The following is a 6,333-nucleotide window of genomic DNA, read 5'->3' as shown; positions in this document are numbered from 1 at the left end:
TGGCCTCAATCATATGCAAGCATGTAAATACACTAAATATTGGACATATAGAATGGAACAAAGCAAAGATTGCAATCATAGTGAAGAAAACACACAAGAATAAAAATTTATGGTTAAATAATGTAACCATGTAAATAAGCTCAAATCTCACAGGTTGTGTGTTCTTTAGCTCAAAAATCATGTTCCAAATACAATTTCAAACAAATTTTAATATAAAAGTTTTTAATTTAAATTAGTGAAATACTATAAAAATTTCTTGAAAAGGGAAATATTACTTCAACCACGTAGTAACTAAATGCATAAAATCAAACAAACATGCAATTAAATATGAAAATGCAACAACTAACAAGGAAAATAAACCATTGGTGTTGGGATAGAAAAGTAACTAACCCATGGAGATCGATATCGACCTCCCACACTTAAAGATTACACCGTCCTCGGTGCATGCTGAGATGTACAGGTGGACGGGTTGTTCCAACTGATGCTTTTCTCCGAAGATTTTGCAGATGGACTTGTCTGTCTCCCCATGTAAACGTCTTCCGATTCTCTTCCTGGTGGCCATCCTGAAAGAAAAAAGGAAGAGAGGTAACCCAATAATAGAGATAAGAAAATAAATGAAGTATGGTTGGGTTAATGCCAAATGATAAGGGTCTTAATTACATGGTAGCTACAACATACAAATGAGAAAACAATAGAAGTACATGGCAAATCAAGAGTGCAAAAATTTGCAAAAATAGGGAAGAGAGTGTGGGTAAGGAAAGATAATATAAATTTATGTCAATATAAAAGTAATACAGGTATATAAGATTGGCATTGATATAAATAATATTACCTATCCAGAATAAAACAAGTCACTAAGCACCAAGAAAATACCAGAAAAGATGTAACAGTTGAATAAGAACATTTGAACACAATTGGTAAAATAATAAATTTAGAAAAATAAAAATATGCAATGAATGAAAGTATGCAAATAAATAAAATAAAATAAAAGATAAGAAGAATGAGAAGGGAAAGAAATAAAGTAAGAAAGAAAGAAGAAAGAAGAAAAGATAGAAGAAATTAGGATTGGAAAAGAAAAGATAAGATAATTGGCGCTTATCTGGATAAGTTGTGTGGCGCAGGCGACGCGGACGCGTGGGTGACGCAGTCGCGTGGTGCGCGATAAGGTTGGGTGACACGTACGCGTGGGGCACGCGATCGCGTGACTCGATTTGTGCTAGTGGCGCGAGTGCAGCCTCGCGGTCGCACAACTCTCTGTTCAAAACTTAGTATTGCCAAAATCCAGGGTGACACAGTCGCATGGTTGACGCGATCGCGTGGATGGCCATTTTCTTAAAATGACGCGGCCGCAAGGGGCACGCGGTCCGTGGTAGGGCTTGGGCTTCCAGCACGAGTCTAGCCCAATTCCAGCTCAACTTTCGGCCATACACCTTGTTACGTCGAAATCCAGGGCTACGTGGCCGCGTGGGGCACGCGGATGCGTGGGGAGGCATTTTTCCCACATGACGCGGACGCATCAGCGACACTGTCGCGTGGGTCAAATTATGCTAAAGGCGCGCCTCTAGCCACGCTCTCGCGTGACTTTCTGTTCATTTTCTTTTCTTCCCATTGCACTAGTGATGCGGACGCGTCAGCGATGCTGCCGCGTCGCGTGCGTCTTTTTTTTTTTTAATATGAAAAAATACAGAATGCAGTGTTAATATGAATGTGATGCAAAAACTCCAGGTTCAATATAATAAAATAAAATAAAACTTGAAAACAAATAAAACTAAATAAAAATAAAAAAAAAGAACGATCATACCATGGTGGGTTGTCTCCCACCTAGCACTTTTAGTTAAAGTCCTTAAGTTAGACATTTGGTGAGCTTTCTGTTATGGTGGCTTGTGCTTGAACTCATCCAGGAATCTCCACCAATGTTTGTAATTCCAATGGCCTCCGGGATCCCAAATCTTGTTTCTACACCCGTCTTCAAGTTGATTATCATGATTCCATCTGGGTGGTTTAGCCTTAGAATTCTCACTGAAGCATCCAAACAACTTCCTAGACCCATTCAGTTGAGCTTTACACCAACCTTTGCGTTTAAACTTAAAGCTTCCAACCATAATGAACCTTGCAGGACAATTCTTACCACTGACCATCTTCCTCTTACTCTTTATGCCACAAAGAGCTCTAAGTTGACCATCCGTCTCCAGTAGCCCATATTCAAGTAGAATTAGAAAGCTAAGGGATATGAATTTTACCCACTTGAATGTTGTGAAGGATGATGGAAACTTAGGGGGAGGGGTCTCCAATAACTTTGGCAAGGTGATTTCAAGCTCCACTCCCTTGTGCTCTTTGACAACTTCCACCTCTTTGCAAGTTTCTTCAATATTAACCTCTTCCTCTTGGTTGCTTTCTTCTAATTCAATCTCTTTTTCATTGCTCACCAAGGGCATGGAAGGAGGCTCTGTGACTGGACTTTCCAATGGAGGTACAACATCTCTTAAGTCTGCAACCACTTCTTCCTTTTTAATAATTGCAGCTTTGTCCAGTTGTTTAAGTATAAAGTCGTACTCATCCTCGATGATTTTCTTTCCATGACAACTCCTTTCAACTACTCTTTCATCTTCAAGGGTCTCTCCTACCTTTACCCGTAGGGCCTCCTCTAGCTCTTTATGAAGTATGGATTCGCGAAGATGATTCCTTCTTTCCTGTTCTATATCAATAGCATAATTGGGATCATCTTGCTCTTGGATTGATTGATGTGGGTGCTCTTCCATGGAGGGTTGTGATGGGATGAAAAGATCATTATGTGGTTGAAAAGGAAGTGCACTAGAGCTTGAGGGTTGAACATTAGAGGTAGAAGGTTGGTTCATGCGGGATATAAGATTTTGGAGTGTAGAGGTGAGACCAATGATGTTAGAGATGAGTGTATTGTTATCCAATGGAGGTTGGGGTAGATCTATGTATGGCTCATTCGGTTCATAGGGTGGTTGGTATGGTGGATGTGGGTTAGGGTCATATGGAGGTGAATGGCGGAAAGGGGCTTGTGAGTATGGTGGTCCAAAGTCATGTTGAGGAAAGGGTTCATAGGCATATGGTGGTGGTTGTTGATAGTCCATTGGAGGTGGTTGTTGCCATGAGGGTTTATCAAATCCTTGTGGCTCCTCCCATCTTTAATTGTTCCAACCTTGATGCCTGTTCTCATTGTAATTTCTTCTTCCTGCAACATAATTGTAACCAGACTCATAGCCAAAGGGGTGAGAGTTTATAGTAGTAAATAAAAATTAAAAACGAAAATAAAAACAAATTTAAATTAAAAGGTTATTTAAATTTTGAATTTGAAAATTAAATTTTTAAATTTGAAATTTGAATTTTTGAATTTTAAATTTTTGAAATTTGAATTTTGAATTTTGAGATTTGAAATTTGGAAAAAAATTTTAAAATTGAATTTTGAAAATTTTTAAATTTGAATTTTGAAATTTAATTTTTAAATTTTGAATTTTTGAATTTAATAAAGAAAGAGAAAAACAATAAAATGACAACAACTTAAAAATTTTTAGATCAAAACGAAGAAAACAACTAAGAACAACTTGAAGGTCAAGATGAACACGAAGAACAACTTGAAGATCAAGATGAACACTGAGAAAAAATTTTTTGAAACTTTTTTTATAATTAAATAAAAACCAATAACCTCTTAATTTATGAAAAAAAAAGTAAAAATAAAAACAAAAATAAAAACAAATAAACAAGTAAAAAGCAAATATTTACAATAACCAATAATAAGACACACGTTTGCAATTCTCCGGCAACGACGCCATTTTGAAAGAGCTAAAGATTGATGGTTTAGAAGTTATAGTAAACTCTCGTTGCAAGTATAGTTACTAAACCAAGCAATCAACCTTTCTTGCAAAAGTTTTGGTTGTCACAAGTAACAAACCCCTAAATAAATTGTTAACCGAAGTATTCAAACCTCGGGTCGTCTTCTCAAGGAACTGCAGGGAAGTATGTTCTTATTATTGGTTATGGAGATTGTAAATTTGGGGTTTCAAGAATGAGGAGCAAATGTGACAAATAATTTAAATAGCAAATAAAATAAATAAATAACTGTAAAATAAACTTTTGGCAAGGGATGAGAAATTGGAAGTCCAGATTAGTTACCTTTCTCAACAATAAAGAAGATTGAATCTTAATTCCACTTAGTTGACCTTTACTAAAGCAAAGGAAAGTCAAGGGACTAATTAGCTTGATCTTCGAATCCTATTTATTTCCTAAGAAAAGGTTGGGATTATTGAAGTTCAGTTCAATTAGCAAAGATAACAGTTATCAATTATATTGAGCTAAGATAACTCCTGAGTTACTGATTTCTTAACCAAGACCAAAAGGGGAAAAGTAAATCTATTGGAATAAAGATGTCTTCAGAATAAAAGCAATAATATCATAAACAAAAGAAAGCAATATTAAACTGAAATACCTCAAATAACATTAATTCAAATAATCTGGAACATAGAAGAATTCAAAAATTAAATTGGTAAAATAAATAAAAAGAACATTGAACCTGAGATCGAGAGTCATTCCTAAAACTAAGAGAAATCCTAAATCCTAATCCTAAGAGAGAGGAGAGAACCTCTCTCTCTAAAACTACATCTACTCATAAAATTATGAATTGTGAGCTTCCTTTTGAATGGATGCATTTTCCCACTTTATAGCCTCTAATATGTGTTTTCTGGGCCGCAAACTGGGTCAGAAATAGCCCAGAATTCGCTGGTTGCGAATTCAAACACGTTGATTTTCGTCACTGCGATGCGGCCGCATGGAGCACGCGGTCGCGTCGCCTAGCGTCATGGAAACTATGGCATATTATATATCAAATCGACGCCCCGGACGTTAGCTTTCCAACGCAACTGGAACCGCGTCGTTTGGACTTCTGTAGCTAAAGTTATAGCCGTTTGAGTGTGAAGAGGTCAGGCTGGACAGCTTAGCAATTTCTCCAACTTCTTGTATTCCTTCCACTTTTGCATGCTTCCTTTCCATCCTCTGAGCCATTCCTGCCTTGTAATCTCTAAGATCACTTAACATACTTATCAAGGCATCTAATGGTAATAAGAGATGATTAAACATAGGGAACTTAAGGCCAAAGAAGCATATTTTTAATCAAAGCACATAATTAGGAAGGCAAATGTAAAACCATGCAAATAGTATGAATAAGTGGGTAAAGAGTTGATAAAATCCACTCAATTGAGCACAAGATAAACCATAAAATAGTGGTTTATCACACACGTTTGCAGTTCCCCGGCAACGGCGCCATTTTGAAGAACTGAAGATTGATGGTTTAGAAGTTATAGTAAACTCTCGTTGCAAGTATAGTTACTAAACCAAGCAATCAACCTTTTTTACAAATGTTTTGGTTGTCACAAGTAACAAATCTCTAAATAAATTGATAACCGAAGTATTTAAACCTCAGGTCATCTTCTCAAGGAACTGCAGGGAAGTATGTTCTTATTATTGGTTATGAAGATTGTAAATTGGGGTTTTGAAAGTAAGGAGCACGTAATTTAAATTGCAATTAAAATAAGTAAATGACTGTAAAATAAACTTTTGGTAAGGTATGAGAAATTGGAAGTCATATCCTAGTTATCCTTATCAATGGAGACGAGAATTGAATCTTAATCCCACTTAGTTAGCCTTTACTAAAGTAATGGAAGATCAAGTGGATTAATTAGTCTGATCTTCAGGTTCTAGTCAATTCCTAAGAAAGGACTGGAATTATTGAAGTTCAATTCAATTAGCAAAGATAACAATTATCGATCACGTTGAGTTTGATAACTCCTGAGTTACTGATTTCTTAACCAAGACCAAAAGGGGAAAAGTAAATCTACTGGAATAAAAATGTCTTTAGATTAGAAGCAACAGAAACATAAATAAAAGAGAGCAATAATAAACTGAAATACCTCAATAACATTAATTAAAAGAATTATATGTGACATAGAAAAGTTCATAAATTGAATTGAGAAGATAATTAATTAAAAGGAATGTTGAACCTGATAAAAAGGGGCAATCATGAAAGCAAGAAAAAATCCTAAATCCTAATCCTACGAGAGAGAGGAGAGAACCTCTCTCTAAAAACTACATCTAAATCATCAAAAGTGAATAATTGGAGACTCTCCTTTGAATGGATGCATTCCCCCACTTCATAACCTCTGATCTGTGCCTTCTGGACTTGGATTTATGAAATGCAATTTACCTACACGGATGCATCTAATGCAAATGCTTCTATCTACTTGGTTAAGAGTAATTCAATCTCCCAAGAACATATATGAATGAGAAGGGCTAAGGAAATATGATAATTCATGA

The sequence above is a fragment of the Arachis ipaensis genome, chromosome B10 (genome assembly GCF_059453495.1).
Source record: "Arachis ipaensis isolate K30076 ecotype BB chromosome B10, ASM5945349v1, whole genome shotgun sequence".
NCBI lineage: Eukaryota > Viridiplantae > Streptophyta > Magnoliopsida > Fabales > Fabaceae > Arachis > Arachis ipaensis.
The sequence above is the reverse complement of the archived record's forward strand: the minus strand, read 5'-3'. Positions refer to the sequence as shown.